This window comes from Zootoca vivipara, chromosome 2 (genome assembly GCF_965207765.1).
Source record: "Zootoca vivipara chromosome 2, rZooViv2.hap1.1, whole genome shotgun sequence".
Classification (NCBI taxonomy): Eukaryota; Metazoa; Chordata; class Lepidosauria; order Squamata; family Lacertidae; genus Zootoca; species Zootoca vivipara.
Window position 1 is genome coordinate 104019320 of NC_142584.1, and position 19068 is coordinate 104038387.

At 47.8% G+C, this 19068-nt stretch overlaps 1 protein-coding gene across 1 annotated transcript in view; it reads right to left on the bottom strand.

The window, feature by feature from the left end:
• Positions 1-17636, bottom strand: part of PLXNB1 (plexin B1) — a 142972-nt gene extending 125336 nt beyond the window's left edge. Inside the window, exon 1 of the mRNA XM_060271238.2 lies at positions 17086-17636. The gene's annotated coding sequence lies outside the window, so the exon portion shown is untranslated. The remainder of the gene's footprint in view (positions 1-17085) is intronic.
• Positions 17637-19068: the final 1432 nt, after the last annotated feature.

The following is a 19068-nucleotide window of genomic DNA, read 5'->3' on the forward strand; positions in this document are numbered from 1 at the left end:
TCCTTCCAGCAACTCCTGCGGCCAAGCTGGCTTCAAACATATTGCTCTGCTTGGACCACATCAGTCTTGTCATCTGGGCAGCCCAGGACCTCCAGACACACTGCCCAGGCTTTAGCCCCAGGGAGGTCACTTTGGTGCACAGGTGCCAAGTTCTGGATTGAAAAATCCAGGATCAGCAGCGCCGCGGCACCAGAAGTCACTTCTACGCATGTCCGGAAGTGCGTAGAAGCGACTTCTGGCGCTGTGGACATTTTGGAAATGGGCACAGCAGCATCGGAAGTTGCTTCTACGCATGTCCAGAAGTGCATAGAAGCGACTTCCGGTGCCAGCGCAGCATCAGAAGAACATTATCGCCGGCAGGAGCTCCGTAATCTGGGGGAATATGGGGTATTTTGCCATTTGGGACACCTGCGGGAAACAGTAAGAAAATACGGGGGTTTCCCGGGGAAACTGGGGTACTTGGCAGCTATGCTTTGGTGCTGCTAATTCAAAGGTCTGACTTCACCTCCAGAGACATACTCCATTGTCTCTCGAGACAGACGGATGCCAACAGCAGTTTAGAACCCCAAATTGTGGTTAATCTTAACTGGAGTTGGTTGAATCAAGCAAACTTTATAACCCATGGCTCATGTCCAACAAAGCACAGTTTAGATTAACCAAAGGTAGGGTTCAGACAGCACCATGAGCAGTGATTTATCTGAAAAGGGTAGGAAAGCTTCCAATGTTCCCTTTGCAGCGGAGAGGGGAGTCGCCAGCCAAAGGCTCACATAGGTTTGTTACCATCACAACCCTGCCCACATGCAGATGACGACCAAACACAGCCAACTGAGGCTAAGCGCAACTTACAGTCTAGAGCAGGCATCCCCAAACTTCGGCCCTCCAGATGTTTTGGACTACAATTCCCATCTCCCCCGACCACTGGTCCTGTTAGCTAGGGATCATGGGAGTTGTAGGCCAAAACATCTAGAGGGCCACAGTTTGGGGATGCTTGGTCTAGAGCAGGGCTTACACGGGTTCAAAAACCCTGCTCAGCTATCAAGCTAACTAGGCAGAGCCTATATTGCAGGGTTACCGCGAGGCCAAACAAGGCAGGGAAGAACTATGCATGCTACCACAAACTCCTGGGAGGAAGGGTGGGTAATATATGGCATAAATGGTTTTTGTTTTTTAAAGGCCAAATTCAGTGGTTACTAGTGGTTACGAAACTGCATTGCTACTAGCAGCAGATAACTATGACCGATTAGAGGCTGATTGCTCAATTTCAGAATCCCAGTAATAAGTGGTGTTTTTTTTTTAAAATCAACTAGGTTACACTTACATTTTACGGCACTTCAGTAACCTCACAGAAGCTTACCTGGGGCTCTCCGCTGCCCATCCAGGTCGAGCTAAAACTTGTTCAGCTTTAACAAGGTAGCAGCATCAGTACCCTCAAACCATCCCCTGGAATTATCCTGCTTCAGCTTTTCTCCTCCAGGCCCGCAAGGCACCAATTTCCCGCATGATGCGTCCTGTGTTGTTTTGCTTTCCGCCCCAGCAACCTCTCCTCTCACATTAACATGGGTGCATGTGCCAAAGCGACTAGGCCGTAGCTGTAAATGCCTCCAATTGCCGGAATCAGATGATGGCAGGTGGGAAAACTATGTTCTGTGTCCTCTTTCCCTCCTCACAAGCAAAATTCCTGCCTGCTATTGAGCGTGGGGCACAGAAGTGATAAGTAGGGTTTCCAGACTCAATAGAGGACAGGACTTCTGTGCCTTTAATTGCCCTGCTCTCTTTTGAGTCTGGAAACCTTAAAGAGAAACCAGCAGACCCTTTGCTTGGAAATTAAACAAAGGGTCTGCTGGTTTCTCTTTAAGGTTTCCAGACTCAAAAGAGAGCAGGGCAATTTAAAGGCACAGAAGTCCTGTCCTCTATTGAGTCTGGCAACCCTAGTGATAAGTGTTCCTATTTGGCTTTAAAGGAAAATGAAATGCAGGCACAGCAGTACGCTACACCAAGGCAGTTTGGATTAAGGCCACACACTCATGCCATACATTTGAAGCTGCTCCAGTTCAGCTGCGGTTTGTTAAGGGTGCTTGGAGTTGTTAGGAGACCCCTCACAGAGTTACAGTTCCCAGAGTGACTGAACCGTCAATTCCTCTTCACAGGGAACTCTGGGAATTGTAGTTCTGCCAGGGGAATAAGAGGCTTCCTATCAACAATCAGCACCCTAAACAAACTACACTTCCCAGAATTCTCTGGAAGAAGCCACGATTGCTTAAAGTGGTATCATAGAACTTTAACAACAACAACAACAACAACAACAAACTTTTATTCATATCCCGCCCTCCCCGGCCGAAATCGGGCTCAGGGCGGCTAACATCAAATATATAACATTAGTATAAAATCAAACAATAACTAAATTGCCTCCTAAAAACAGGTCAAAATCAAATGTTTAAATGTTTGCTGTGAATGGCCTTAGGGAAGACAATACTCTTAGTTTAAGTGTGAACAGGGAGGTTCGTCTGACACTTTCCTTACATATCTTTAGGCACCAGGCAAAAAAACCCCACACCTTCCTCTGCTACCAGGCCTTTGGCTCATTAATATTCTACAGCCTTAAATGTGTTTGTGGCAGAGGGGGTTACTGCTTCGCTGATTCTGTTTTAACTATAGTGGTGCCTCGGTTCTCAAACGTAATCCTTTCCGGAAGACCGTTCGACTTCCGAAACGTTCAGAAAACAAGGCGCAAAGGACTAGCTACAAGTTCAATTGGAGAAATTGAAGAACACGCAGCGGAAGCCGTTCGACTTCTGAGGAGTGTTAAAAAATGGAAGCAATTACTTCCAGGTTTGCGGCGTTCAAAAACTGAAACATTCGGCTTCCGAGACACTCGAAAACCGAGGCACCACTGTATTTATTTGTGCTTTTATCTTGTGAGATCTTTTAATGAAGAGAGAGAGATAAAATAAATAAACTAAATATAGAAATAAAAATATCCACTCAAGAAACTGCTATATTGATGTAGTTGGACCAGAGCTCCCATCAACCCCAGCCACTATGGCCAATGGTCAAGGATGATGGGAACATTTGCAGAGCCACAGGTTCCCCATCCCTAGAGCACCAGATGCTGAGAGCAAACTACAGTACATGGAGGTTTCAGGCTGGTTGCTATCAGAGGCAGAGTGCTGGGTTTGATGGCCCAATGCAACAAGTATGAGGGATCTTCCTCGGGAGTTTTTCCAAGGCCCAAGCATTTCATAGAAGCAACTTAGGGCACTTTGACGGGCTGCCCTTTGGTCCCGAGGGCAGCTTTTAGCACTGCATTTTAAAATCAGTTTTATTGCATTTTAAGGTGCTGGTTTTACGTCTTTCGAAATATATAGTCACCCACCAGAGCCTGAGGAAGTGGACAGGTTTACAAGAAAACACTTGTGAATCACTTGAGGCTCCTTGAAGACTACTTGGAAACTACAACTGCTTCAGAACAGCAGCCAGGTTGTTAACTGGGCCCTGCCATTCTGAACATTTTTCAACAGCGTTCAAAGTTCTTGACTGGCTTCCAATTTGTTTTCTGGGAGCTTATTTTGACCTGTTGCATGTATAATGGCAAAACAACTGAGTGCTGATCCCTTTCGCAGCATAATGGCACAAGAGGAAGGAATTAGCATGCCTGAGGAACCCCAAGCTTCGCAAAAGGATAGGACCAAAAGAGGGGTAATGGAATGGTTGTTGTTGTTGTTGTTGTTTAGTCGTTTAGTCGTGTCCGACTCTTCGTGACCCCATGGACCATAGCACGCCAGTCACTCCTGTCTTCCATTGCCTCCCGCAGTTTGGTCAAACTCATGTTCGTAGCTTCGAGAACACTGTCCAACCATCTCGTCCTCTGTCGTCCCCTTCTCCTTGTGCCCTCCATCTTTCCCAACATCAGGGTCTTTTCCAGGGAGTCTTCTCTTCTCATGAGGTGGCCAAAGTATTGGAGCCTCAGCTTCACGATCTGTCCTTCCAGTGAGCACTCAGGGCTGATTTCCTTCAGAATGGATAGGTTTGATCTTCTTGCAGTCCATGGAACTCTCAAGAGTCTCCTCCAGCACCATAATTCAAAAGCATCAATTCTTCGGCGATCAGCCTTCTTTATGGTCCAGCTCTCACTTCCATACATCACTACTGGGAAAACCATAGCTTTAACTATATGGACCTTTGTAGGCAAGGTGATGTCTCTGCTTTTTAAGATGCTGTCTAGGTTTGTCATTACTTTTCTCCCAAGAAGCAGGCGTCTTTTAATTTCGTGACTGCTGTCACCATCTGCAGTGATCATGGAACCCAAGAAAGTAAAATCTCTCACTGCCTCCATTTCTTCCCCTTCTACATTTGCCAGGAGGTGATGGGACCAGTGGCCATGATCTTAGTTTTTCTGATGTTGAGCTTCAGACCATATTTTGCACTCTCCTCTTTCACCCTCATTAAAAGGTTCTTTAATTCCTCCTCACTTTCTGCCATCAAGGTTGTGTCATCAGCATATCTGAGGTTGTTGATATTTCTGCCTGCAAAAGGGCGTGGCTGGCTTAAACAGGGGAAGTCCATGCTGGATTTTGCTGCAGGTCTCACTGATAAAGCTCTAAATGACCTGGGATCATAAAACCCAAATTGCTGAGGTCTTCTGGTGGACCACATTTGGTCCACCATGAGGTTCAGCTGGCATTTACCCAGACGCCCAACAAGAGATGGGACTTACTTTTGAGTAAACACACACAGCGTTGTGCTGCATAAGTACTTGGCTTTAGCTAGGCTAGGCTAGCTGAAAAATCCATGAGAGCTTCCCCCCCCCCAAGACATTTAAAACTGGAATATGAACGCACGTTTTATCTGACCTTGAGTTTGTGTTTTATTCTTTTAATTGTCTCATTAGCAGCACATCGTTCAGCTCTGGCATGAAAGACACCTTGAACTTTTCAAGTCATAGTAAAATAAAAAAATTCCTTCAGTAGCACCTTAAAGACCAACTAAGTTTTTATTTTGGTATGAGCTTTCGTGTGCATGCACACTTCTTCAGATACAGTGAAATGGAAGTCAGGTAGCCGTGTTGGTCTGGATCGAAGTAAAATAAAAAAATTCCTTCAGTAGCACCTTAAAGACCAACTAAGTTTTTATTTTGGTATGAGCTTTCGTGTGCATGCACACTTCTTCAGATACAGTGAAATGGTACATTTTTTTTGGAATTTTTTAGGAATTTTTTTATTTTACTTCGATCCAGACCAACACGGCTACCTACCTGTTTTCAAGTCATAGAATTCTAAGTCCACAAGCCCATCAAGGAAAGGAGAGTTGGGGGAACATCTGTAAATCTGTGTCTTGTTACCAAGTGTGTGCTGTGGGTTAGGGCCATCATCATCATCATCATTATTATTATATTTGTTACCCACCCTTGACCATAAGGTACCAGGGTGGATTATATCTATATATAAAAATGTAATACAACACAGTAAAACAAATAAAACAACCCTTCCCCAAAATACCATGCAGCAGGGGTGGCCAACTCCGAAGAGACTGCGATCTACGCACAGAGTTAAAAACTGGCAGTGATCTACCCCCTTTTGGGGGGTTCAGGTCAGAGTTGTTAAGCTTTTCTGAGGCAGGAGGAAAGCTCTGTTTTGGGGGGTGAAGGGCTAAAATGTCAAGCATTTTTTAGGGGAGCCAAAGTTGTTGAGCTTCTTTGGAGGGGAGCCAGTGAACTACCACAGACGTCTAGTGATCTACCGGTAAATCACGATCTACCTGTTGCGACGTGCCTGCCATACAGTATACATGTCAAATAAGGTCTTTTTTAAAGGCTACATCAACTCCTTTACAAGTTGAAGAAAACATACCGGTAGCTTTTTTGTAGTGCATAAAGGTAAAGGTAAAGGGACCCCTGACCATTAGGTCCAGTCGTGACCGACTCTGGGGTTGCGCGCTCATCTCGCATTATTGGCCAAGGGAGCCGGCGTATAGCTTCCAGGTCATGTGGCCAGCATGACAAAGCCGCTTCTGGCAAACCAGAGCAGCACATGGAAACGCTGTTTACCTTCCCGCTGTCTGTAGCGGTTCCTATTTATCTACTTGCACTTTGACATGCTTTCGAACTGCTAGGTTGGCAGGAGCTGGGACCAAGCAACGGGAGCTCACCCCGTCACAGGGATTCGAACCGCCGACCTTCTGATCAGCAAGCCCTAGGCTCAGTGGTTTAACCCACAGCGCCACCTGGGTCCCTTTGCTAACTCCTGAGAGGAACCGGAGCCCCAGGGGAGGCCGTTGTATGTATGAAGCTCTGAAGCAAAATCTGCCATAGTAAAAGGGTGGCGCTTGAAGCGAGAACAGGAAGGTGTCAGAGTCGAGAAGAGAACAGTTGTCCCAGTATAGGACCAGCCCTATCATTATGCAGAGTGAGGCGGATGCTTCGGGGGGAGAAATCGGAATTGTCATGAAAAGAAGCACAAATTTATTATTGTCGTAAAGAGGTGGAGAGGCACTTGTGGGACAGTGCCACAAAAAGGGGGGGGAACAACTTGATGGGCCTTTGGCACTAGAGAAAAGGGGAGGGCACTACCTCAGGCAGCAAAATGTCTTGGGCCAGCCCTGACACTGTGACTGCTTTGTCTGAAACTTCCTTAATAAAATATATCACAGTAAGTTGGAAATGACTGGTTTTGGTTACACTAGAAGTGGCACATGAAACACCAACTCGAGTTAAGGAGCAGGACTGAGGAACAATGGTCAATAGCGGGGGGTTATGGGACTTGTAATCCAACATCATCTAGAAGACCAAAGCAGGGCCGTCTTGAGCATATGCAGCGCCGGGGTGCAAAGATCTGCCTGCCGCCGCCCCCCCCCCCGGTTGCCCAGAGTTGTTGACCTTTTTTTAGGGAGTTGACACCACACTTATCTCTGCGCAGGAAAAGAAAGAAAACAGGAAGTATAAGGAGCCCAGCGCAACAAACCAGCCCAAGGCATTGGCGACTGAGCAAAGCCGGGCACCTCGTGGCGTAACCAGCGTACGCTGGGCAGGCCTCTCCATGGCCCTATGCCAATCCCAGGCGCGCAGGAGGGTGGAGCCAGCCGGCCGCCTCAGCACCTCGCTGGTTCGGTTGCCCCCAAACTCACGGCGCAGAGCCGATCACAGCAGAAGAGTGCTCTAACCAGCGGGCGGGCTCTTCCTCAGACTCCAACTCTCAGGCCCCGGACTCTCAGCCTGGCACCCCTGAGAGCTAGGCGCCCGAGTGCCCCACACCCCTGCCGCCTATGGTTAAGACAGCCCTGGACCAAAGTTTCGCCACCCCCAAGGATGTCAGATAGCAGTACTACTCTGGAAGGCCCAAAGGAAACATCATGTGCTCATTGTTGTTCAATGCAGACTTAACATTACAAACTTAAACCACCATTAAAGTCTTATTGTTATTCCTTGCCAAAAGGAAGTTGGGGAAATGCGAGCATTTGTGAGGGACCAATACAGTAAAGTGGTGCCTCGCAAGACGAATTTAATTCGTTCTGTGAGTCAATTCGTTTTGCGGAAAATTCGTCTTGCGAATCCCACAGGAATGCATTGGAATTTTTTTTTAAAAAAATTGCCCATAGGAACGCATTAATTGAATTTCAATGCCTTCCTATGGGAAACCGCGATTCGCTAGATGAATTTTTCACAAAACGAATTTGTCTTGCGAGGCAACCTCCGATCACAAAACCCATTCGTCTAGCGAAAAATTCGTCTAGCAGGGCATTCGTCTAGCGAGGTACCACTATATGTCTCTTCTGTATCAGTCTTTACAACCACAGCATGCACAGCATCCAATCGTTTGACTTCCCCATCAAAGGCACACTCATCCACTGTCTTCCGAGACAGATGCCAACAAGTTGGACTAGGTATAAGGTAGCTTCCTACCTGGGACGCGGGTGGCGCTGGGTGTTAAACCACAGAGCCTAGGACTTGCCGATCAGAAGGTTGGCGGTTCGAATCCCCGTGACGGGGTGAGCTCCCGTTGCTCGGTCCCAGCTCCTGCCAACCTAGCAGTTCGAAAGCACGTCAAAGTGCAAGTAGATAAATAGGTACCGCTACAGCGGAAAGGTAAATGGTGTTTCCGTGTGCTGCTCTGGTTCGCCAGAAGTGGCTTTGTCATGCTGGCCACATGACCTGGAAGCTGTATGCCGGCTCCCTCTGCCAATAACGCGAGACGAGCACCGCAACCCCAGAGTCGGTCACGACTGGACCTAATGGTCAGGGGTCCCCTTTACCTTTACCTAGCTTCCTAAGATAATAAATAACCTTTACGCCTTCTTCATTTGCCTTTTCAGTCTAGTTCCTACCTCCCCCCACCCCCACCCCCCGACAGGGGCTAACTAAACCTTCCATCCCAACCTGGACTTTCTGTATTCCATCTTTCTCCTAGTCTGGCTCCAAAATATGGCACCCTGGGCATTGTTAGAAAAATAAGAAAGAAAGAAGGAGGGACTCCAGCTAGAGCCAAAAGGAGCAGCAGAAAGGAGCCTGCAAAGATTTCCATGCCAGCACATTCTCCCAGGAGATTAACAGTGTGCTATGGGGAAAAGGGGAGGGCGATCTTTAACAAAGCTGTTTCCCAAATGAGATTTTACAAAACTACAACAGATGTAGAGGGAAGGAAGAGGGGAACTGGTAAATTATTAACCTGTTTGGCTAATTTGCAGAGAGAGAGAGCGCATACGTTTGTGCAGCAACGCAGAACTTAATACAGATTTCTCGCAAAATACAAAACTAACTTTACTGATCAAGTCCATGCTGCAAATGCAGAGAACACACTTTCATCTTAAAGTCATCTGTGAGACCCCTTACGAGCATTCAGTAGCTGAGAAAGAGGAAACATTCCCAGATCTCCTGCATGCGTTATCTGTACTGGAGATCTAATATAAAGTATTTGGCTTCTTTGACACGCTTCCTTCATCCGGAACTAGCAGCTCCCACAAACACCTTACTGTGATTCATTTTGTCACTGGTGCCAGGAGCTTGTGGCTGATGTAGAAAAATGAGAGGGAGCCAGCGCAGAGGCTTAAGGAGATAAAGGGTGATAGCGACGGGATAAGAGTGATGAATTTAGCAAAGATATTACAAACTGTGCAACGGAAGGCCTCCCATCACGTCTCTGGCTACTGCAGACTGACAGGTGCTTTCCATCTGCTGCCTTCTGTGATTCCTTTCCCTGTCCTGTGATTGAGGTACATCAGAAACTTAAGCAAGCCTTAATCTCTGCACATGCAGGTACTTCCTTGCTTGCCACTGGAAATCCTTCACCCTCAGTGTGAGGATTGTTCGCATATACAGTGGTACCTCGGTTTATGAACACAATTGGTTCCGGAGGTCTGTTCATAAACTGAAGCGTTCATAAACTGAAGCGAACTTTCCCATTGAAAGTAATGGAAAGTGGATTACAGTGGTACCTCTACTTACGAATTTAATGCGTTCCATTACGCACATTTGTAAGTCGGAAAAAATTGTACGTCGAATCCCATAGGAATGCATTGGGAGAAAAAATTCATAAGTCGAAGCAACCCTATCTAAAAATTCGTTAAGTAGAATAAATCCTATCTAAACCGCATCCAAGATGGCGGACCGGAGATCCATTCATAAGTAGAAACATTCGTAAGTAGAGGTACCACTGTAATCTGTTCCAGATGGTCCGCGGAGTACTTAAACTGAAGCGTTCATAAACTGAAGCGAACTTTCCCATTGAAAGTAATGGAAAGTGGATTAATCCGTTCCAGACGGGTCCGCGGAGTACTCAACCTGAAGCATACTTAACCCGAAGCATGGGTGTAATTGGTTCCGGAAGGCTGTTCATAAACTGAAGCGTTCATAAACTGAAGCGAACTTTCCCATTGAAAGTAATGGAAAGTGAATTAATCCGTTCCAGATGGGTCCGCGGCGTTCGTAAACTGAAAATTCGTAAACCAAGCTGTTCATAAACCGAGGTTCCACTGTATGTGAATGTCCTACCAGCGGCATTCAATCGGAAACATTGCTGGTTGTCAGAGAGCTATTTCAGCTATAATGAGATCACCTTGTGAGTTTCAGGTGGGAGATAAAAAGCACCAGAATGAACACACGAACATCTCAGTGTCAGGTGCTTGGTCCATCTAGGTTGGTTTTGTCCACACTGATGGCTCTCCAGGGTCTCAGACACTCGCCTTCCCCAGGCAAAGTACGTGAAGCTCCTCCCCAAGATATCACAGTATCTCGGACTTTTCATAGAATTGGAAGAGGGTCATCTGGTCCAACCCCCTGCAATCTGTTCCCCAAAATGGGGCTCGAATGCACGACCCTGAGATTAAGAGTCTCATGCTCTACTGACTGAGCTATCCCAGAGCATCAGTTGGGAGCACACCCTAACTATTTTAATGCTCCCATGAATTAGTCATGGCCAAAATGGCCCATTCGTGTGCTGAGGAGGGTTTTCCCTCGCCTCGCCCATTTCAGACAATAAATAAATAAATACCCCCCACCTCACTGCCTGATTTATTATGAGTGAACAAGGCACACAGGTAAGCAAAATACAAGTGGGTGCCCCATCACATTTGCCTCAACCCTCCATCAAGGTCTTCCTCAAAGCTGTTTCTGAACTTTCAGCTTTCCCCTCTATTCAGACCAGTTATTGATAAGAAATACATTGGAAAACACAAAGAAGCAACTCCTAGCTGGGCTTGATTTACAACACAGAACACAACTACTTTGTATTATTATCACAGGACACCCAGAAAAGTATCAAACAACACAGCGACGTGAGAACATGGATCATTCCCAAAAAATAATTCTAAACCAGCCTCTTAAATATGAAGCGTGTATACAAACTCCATGAGAGGTGAGTAATCTCCTTTATGTGAGGTCTAATTTGAGACAAACATACTCTCGTCTTCTCACACAAAGAAGCCTTTCTCTTTTCTGATCTTTCGTATTTGTTTAAAATCCCTGTTCACAACAATATGTTGTGGAGAACCAGAGAGCAGAATAGCCAATATTCTTGGAGAGAGGCATGGATACTGTTTCTGGTTGTATACACACACACACACCCAATTTTTATTATTATTTTGATACTATGCTATACTGTACTCTGTTACAATGCACTGACATGTTTACATGTTCCTTTGATTGTCCATGAATCTTTCCGCGGCACTTGCCACACCCTTTAAGAACCACTGCAAACCTTCCCACACAAACCTGCCATGTGCTTTCTTTTTCTGCAAGGCCATTTGTACACCTCGAAAGCAATGCAGAACTTTTAACAGTACAGATAGCTGCTGCAAGTACCTGCCGTGTGTTTGGGTAGCCTGCGGCCTATTTTACAAACATTAGAGAGCACCCAACACATTCAAGGCCACCCAACGATGCAAAGGGAAACTGGCCTGGGTTTCCTGCAGAAGGTGAAAGTTCTCCGGCACAAACAAGGCTTTGCTGCTTTCCAGTGCCAGGGCTCCAGAAGTGCCATGAATCTTTAATGCCCATGCTTTTTAAAAAAGCTGTTATGTAATTTTCTTTTTAGGATGACAACCAGAGATGTTGGCCTTGAATGCACACACCAAAACCTCCAGCCTCTCAGCTATTCTTTTTTCCCAAGTATTCCAAAACGTTTAAGACCCCTGCAGCACCTTAAAGAGGAACAAATTTCTGGTGGAATAAACCTTTGTGGATTCATGCCCTAGTACAGGCATCCCCAAACTTCGGCCCTCCAGGTGTTTTGACCTACAACTCCCATGATCCCTAGCTAACAGGACCAGTGGTCAGGGATGATGGGAATTGTAGTCCAAAACATCTGGAGGGCCGAAGTTTAGGGATGCCTGCCCTAGGAAAACACCCATGCGTGTGTGTTCCTGCTTTCACCTTTTTAACCTCAACTTTGAAAGCAATTCTTCTCTCTACTATGGATGCACTGTATACCCCACACCTCATGACCCTCCTGTTGTCGCTGGACTCCAACTCCCATCAGCCCCATTCAGCATGGCCAATGGTCAGGGATGATGAGAATTGTAGTCCAACAACATGCAGAGTCTCCCTCTCAATCTGGCAGTAAGAACAGGTTGAAAAATGGAACCAACAGAGGGGAAAGCGTTCTCTCTTGCTGGAGATCTTCAAGCAGATGCTGAACCACCATGTGCTCAAAAGTTTGCACCGGCTGCCCATATGATACTGGGCCAGGTTCAAGGTTCTTGGGTCAATTTACAAGGCTCTTAACAATTTGTGGGCCCAATTTTACGGAACTCTTTCCAGGTGAGGTCAGACAGGTTCCCTCCCTATTGAACTTCCAGCGCCATTATATTATTATTATTATTATTATTATTATTATTATTATTATTATTATTCCAGCAGGCGATTTAACTGTTTTTTATATATATTTTTGTATTGTGTCTTTGTAAACTGCTTTAGAGACTACTGTAGTTAAGTGGCATATAAATTGTTTAAATAAATGAATAAATTGCAAGCACGCATAAGCCAACGGTTGGGTGTTCCCTGATCACACTACAAAGGGAAAAGGTAAGGTAAAGGACCCCTGGACAGTTAAGTCCAGTCAAAAGCGACTATGGGGTTGCGGCGCTCATCTCGCTTTTCAGGCCGAGGGAGCCGGCGTTTGTCCACAGATAGCTTTCCAGTCATGTGGCCAGCATGACAAAACCGCTTCTAGCGCAACGGGACACCGTGATGGATAATAATAATAACAACAAACAACAACAACAACAATTTATTATTTATACCCCACCCATCTGCCTGGGTTTTCCCAGTCACTCTGGGTGGCTCCAAAGAGAATTAAAAGCACAATAAAACACCAAACATTAAAACCTCGCTAAACAGGGCTGCCTTCAGATGTCTTCTAAAAGTCAGATAGTTGCTTATTTCCTTGACATCTGATGGGAAGGTGTTCCACAGGGCGGGTGCCACTACTGAGAAGGCCCTCAGTGCACGCAAACACTGTTTACCTTCCCACCTATTTATCTACTTGCACTGCCGTGCTTTCGAACTGCTAGGTTGGCAGGAGCAGGGATAGAGCAACAGGAGCTCAGCCCGTCGCAGGGATTCGAACCGCCAACTCTCTGATCAACAAGCCCAAGAGGCTCAGTGGTTTAGACCACAGCGTCACAGAAAAGGACTTTTGAGAAGCCGGACAGATGGATGCATGGGGCATCCATAACCTTCAATGTCCATGTTGCACATCAGATTATGAAGACACTTGCTTAGAAAAACCTGGTCTTAGTCCTATGGACGCTTTCTTTCTTGCTGCAAGAGACTAACACGGCAACCCTCTGTGATTGCAAACCTACGCAGGGAGACCACAGAACCAAATATAGTATTCCAAAGCCTTCATTCGTACACATGGTTATATTGGGGCTCCTTGTCTTTTCTTCCCACACCCATGCACCCAGTGACTTAGCCTCTGCTAAACGAATGAAACAAAATCTCGGCACCACCCACTTGACCCCAGTAAATCCAAGAGCCAACAACCAGCAGCAGCGTTGCCAGATGTCCTTCATTTAAAGGAATGTTCCTTCCTCTCCCCCAAGCCAACCCGGCTCAGCGTCCCATGGAAGTGGTCCATTATTTCTGGACTTTTGACCCAGCAGCGCTGTCAGCTCGATTGGAAATGCAGTTAAGTGGCTTGGGGGCGCAGATGCCCCCAAAGCCCTCAACAGACGATGGGGCGACAATAGGATTTGGCCTAAAAGAAAAGGCAGTGGTTTAACAAAGCCACCAAGCCCAGCCTCTGCCCGGAGGAGAGGGGGAGAGAGAGAGAGAGAGAGAGAGAGAGAGAGAGAGAGAGAGGGCATCCCCTCCTCCCCAAATCTTCAGGGACTCTTCCCATTTTTCTCCAGTGCAGGGGGTGACATCTGCTGGCAAACGGTCACACCACAATGTGTTACATTTGCTCCTCTGCAGGCAGCGCAAGGTGATGAAAGTGGCCGTCTGCCACAGCTGTTGGCGAAGAGAGTCTCGATTCTCCCCCCTCTCTTTTGATTCACATCTGACACACTTGCAAAGGAAATCTCCTGGCAACCCACCCACAGCGCAGGCAACGCTGTCCTCCCCAAAGCACGAATTCCCCTCTCTCTAGGTCAGCCACAGCAAAGTTTGGCAACTTTTCCAAAGAAACACAATTATTTTGTACTATGAGTCCACAACTAGTAATATTTATTGCCAGGGCAGATTCCCAAGTCTACACTGCTAAAGGAGGAGGGCTGGTCCTTTTGGGGAAGAATTGGCTTTTTTATAAAAGAGGGGAGGGTTTCACGTCTCAGGTTTTCTGTAATATCCAGTAGCTAGAGGGCCGGTGGGAAAGGCAAAATCCCACTAGCTGTCCCAGCAAGGGGATAGTTGGTTTTCTTAACCCCCCACCCTGAAAACAAGCCCAGTTATTCCAAACTGAAAGGGAAGCGTTCCCTGTCGTATTGATAGATTACATACCCACCGGGTGCGCTAATGGTAATAATGACTCCTTTACGGGGAAATCCCAACCACGTCCAGCCCAGAAGCTCTGCTGGATTAAGATCGGAGGAAGGGCTGTTGCTGAGTGGGCAGAGCATCTGCAGTGTCAGCAGAAAGTCCCAGGTTCAGCCTCCAGGAACTCACAGGTTCACTCCCCAGAGTGGGATTGTCCAGCGTCTGAAATTCTGGAGAGCTACTGCCATTTGTTGCAGACAACACTGAGCTCAACTGGCCACTGGGCTGACTCAGCAGAAGGCAGCTTCCTATGTTCCAGTGGGGTTTACTCCCAGGTTAAGTGGCGCTTGGATGGCAGCCTCAGTTGTGACCCAAACGGGGGTCAGGGGAAAAGAAGGACCCCCCCCCCCGCTTGCTTTTGCCACTTTCCTATCCTTTTTTTAAAAAGATAATATTTTATTGGGTTTTCTGCAAGTGCAACAAACATCGCAAATGAACAAAAGAGAAGAAACGCTAACAAATACTACAAGAACAAATTATAAAAAGAAAAAGAAAGCCATATTCTTATTCTGACATCTGATGAATGAACACAAAGGCCTCCACTGTCAGAGGCTGCATGACACAGAATTCCGGTTGCTGGGAATCACAGGTGAGCAGTGCTGTTGTGCTCCTGTCCTGCTTGGAGGTTTCCCACAGGCACCTGGCTGGCCACTGTGAGAACAGCTTGGCCCTGCAAATGCCCTTCCCCTTTTTTTTTAGCCATAAACATCTGCCTCTGGGGGGGGGGACCTGATCCAGACTGGGACCAGAGCCTGCGGGAGACAGGGGTTTAACCCAAGCCACAATCCCGACCCCGCCAAATAAAAAATAAAAAAATCCAGAAGGGGAGCTCCTGTGTGTGAATTATAAACTCTGTTGATAAATGAATCTGTCTTTAATGAACAACTTCTAGCATGCTTGCAAAGCACACACAGGTTTGATTCCGAATTAATTGCCATGTAATAACTACCGTTTGCCCAGGATACTGTACATAAATTTTTTACTACCTCATTAACATGCACAGAGGGGGAGAGAGGGTGAATCATCCCATTCGCCTCTTTGATTGGGATGAGCACAAAAGGATGGTCAAATGGGGAACTATACCCAACAATTAAGTGATTTTAAGCACACGATTGTTGGGTGTTTTTTTTTACTCAGAAACCGCCAACTCTGCAGACAAAGTTCTTGCACGCCATCAAATCTGGGCATGCTTAGCCTAAAAGTTGGGAAGAGGTGAGAGTGCAAACTGAGATCTTCTTTACTTGCACTGAACATCTCCGAGAATCTTGTTGCTAACAGATCACAAGAAGGGTGTGCATGTGCGTAATAATGTACACAGAGAGGGACACTCCCTGTTCAAAACACAGAGCAAAAATCGCTGGAACTTTTGCAGGGCTATCTTCCGTCTCCCCTTCAGCAGGACTTTCCCTCCCTAAAGCCCTTCAGCCTCTCCCTCTAAGCATGCACATGGGCAAAAAAGTACACCAGCTATTCTGTCGTCGTCCCCCCATTGCGTGCCCCCAACTCCCCATAATATAGACAGGTTTCAGAGAGGAGCATGGGGCTCTCCCCGCATCCACCCCACTTCTCCCTCCTTCTGGTAAGCAGGTTTCGTGTTTCTTCCAGAGCTCCCAGTGGGACAAACAAGCACCTCCATCTGAACAAAGGAGGCAGAGGGGGTGGGACCAAGTCCAGCCCTCGAGTGCTCGGAGGGGAAGGGTCTCTGCTGCTGCTGCTGCCACTGCTGGATGGCTCTCCTCTCCCCCTTCTTCCTCCACCAGACAAATGGGACAGGGAGATGGGGGCCACTCTAGAGGGCTATGATGGCTGAAACCGAGAGATTCCCAAGGAACACTGCTGGTCTCTTTGGAGGGAAAAGTCCAGCCAAACCCATCTTCCCTTGGCAAGGCTTAAAAGTGGCAGAAAGGCGCCCTTACACACACACCCCTCTTGCTAAGCTGCCGGGGTGGGGCTGCAAGCGAAATGGGGGGGAGGCGAGCGGGCAGGCAAGAATAAAAGGGTCATTCTGGAAGGCCGGAGGCTCTCCTTGTAAACACACCTCGCTCTCCCGGGGACGCAGCGGCCGGCCAACTCACACACAGACGCACAGATGTGTATACAAGTGCTCCTCAGTGCCCGGCGAGGGAGGCGACGCCGGCCCCCCATCCCACCCCCCAAACCAGATCGGCGGCCTCCCAAATAAGTTCCGAGGGACCCGGCCCAGCAAACCGCCCAAACCCGATGCCCTTTTGCGCGGCGTAGAAAAGTTGCATTCAAAAGCCGCGTGCGCCGCCTCGATTGCGCCGGGAAAGGGAAGGGAAGGGAGGGCAGGGGAAAATGAATGAGCGCCGGAGGGGAAAACTTGGGAAGACGAGGTGCAGAAAATGAAACTGGGGGGGGGAGAAAGATGGGGAGGGGGAAGGGCTCTGCGCGATCCCCCTTTCCACCACTCTCAATGCAAAAAATATTAAGCACACATACCACAAAAGCCCACTTTCCCTTCTTTTCTTTTCTTTTCTGCTGCTGCTGCCGCTTCTCCCAGCCCGGGCAGAAGCCACCAGGTCTCGGAGGGAGCGTGCAAACAAAAGAGAGAACGCAAATTTAGCCGGGGGTGAGGTGGGAAAAGCAAGTGAGCAACTCACCCAAAATGCCATCTCCGGCGAAAGTGGACCGGGGAAGAAGCGGAAGAGAGCAGGGGTGGTGGATCGAGTCGTCTTCTCCCTTCTTGATCCAGGACAATAATAAGGGACGTTAAAGCAGTTAAGTAGCAGAGCCTCTTCCGCGCACAGCACTCTTTTGCACCAGCTGCAGCCGCCAGGGTCCCCCGTCACCTTCGCGTTGGGTGTGTGTGTTTCTGTGGTGTGTGTATGTGGGGGGAATTCCAACTCCCGGGATCGTGCCTGTGTCAACAAGCCCCCCCACGGTTATCCCTCCTCTTCCTTGGGCGATCGGGCTGCGCGGAAAAGGCACGGCTCCTCCAGGCACGCTGCCGCGGGGCGCCCCAGTCAATCCGTCGGGTTTCCTTGGAAGAGAGTGCGGCGCGCGCACTCACACGCGCACAAAAACCCGGGAGGGCGACGCGGCTGTTTGCTGCTGCTGCTGCTGTGTGCGCAAAAGTAGTTCTGCGGCCGGCCCGCCGCTAAGCAAACAAGGAGGCAAGGCGAGGGAGCCCCTGCTGAGAGCGAGCGGCTACTGCAAAAAGAGAGAGAGAGAGAGAGAGAGAATGAAGGGCGGACAAAAGCCAAGCCAAGCCCCCAGAGCTGCTCCTTCTCTCTCTAACCCCCACAACTCCGCAACGCCCCGCCTGGAATGGTACACAGCGCTGAACCCAAGTGGGGAGATCCCTTTGGCAACATAAGGCGGACCCAGGAGACCACCGCGCTGCCTGGGACTTTATTAATCCCCGGCACGTAGAAAGGGTAAGACAGGAGCGCATGGGACGCCATGCGTTCGCCCAGCTCTCCAGCCAAGCCAGGCTTAGGAGTTTTGTTCGTAGGTACTGTAAGTTTAAGAGGGGACCCGTCGCCACCCAAGACGAGGCCCGCGTTCAGTGGATAGGATCGGGTCAGGTGCCCCCCGCCCTTCCCCAAGTGTTGGATGCAAATGATGCAGACTTAACTGGACGCGCAGGAGACTCTCAATTTACACGGGGCACCAACACCGCATATAGCCAAAACACATTGGGTTCAATGGCGTGGGTGGGGTTACCAAAGTCCCCCCAGATGGACGGGCTCCTTTCCACCCCCTTAAAAAAATTTTTTGCCAGGCACATAAAGGTGAAGATGTTAAATGTGCCTAAGTTGCAAGTTACATGTGTGCCTGTGTATTATTAAATGTGCTTTGAAATGTGGTAAGCCAGCCCAGCTGCATTCTGGGGACCTGGATGTCTGCCCCAAAAAACTGCCCTGGTGGAACCCACTGTGTGCCATGCTCCCCTAGCCTGCCCAGTCTCCTATGCAGGGTGCTGCGTGGAGAAAAGAGCACTTCTACAAATGTATAATGTTGCATATGGAATATATAGATATGTAGACTTACTTCATTAACCACAATCATCTCAGCAACGCTGAGTAAATTATCACCAATTTGCTATTGTAAAAGGTGAGCCCATTTAGCATAATGCTCTAATGATCACTGGCTGCAGTTATTTGCATCTCGTTGCCATCCATCCTGCATTTTACAATTTTCTCCTTCATATGCTTGCCAATTAAAATTTCTCTTAATGCATCTGACGAAGTGGGCTTTGAGTCCACGAAGGTTTAGGCCAGGGATCCCCAAACTAAGGCCCGGGGGCCGGATGCAGCCCAATCACCTTCTAAATCCGGCCCACGGACGGTCCGGGAATCAGCATGTTTTTACATGAGTAGAATGTGTTCTTTTATTTAAAATGCATCTCTGGGTTATTTGTGGGGCCTGCCTGGTGTTTTTACATGAGTAGAATGTGTCCTTTTATTTAAAATGCATCTCTGGGTTATTTGTGGGGCCTGCCTGGTGTTTTTACATGAGTAGAATGTGTCCTTTTATTTAAAATGCATCTCTGAGTTATTTGTGGGGCCTGCCTGGTGTTTTTACATGAGTAGAATGTGTTATTTTATTTGGAATGCATCTCTGGGTTATTTGTGGGACAT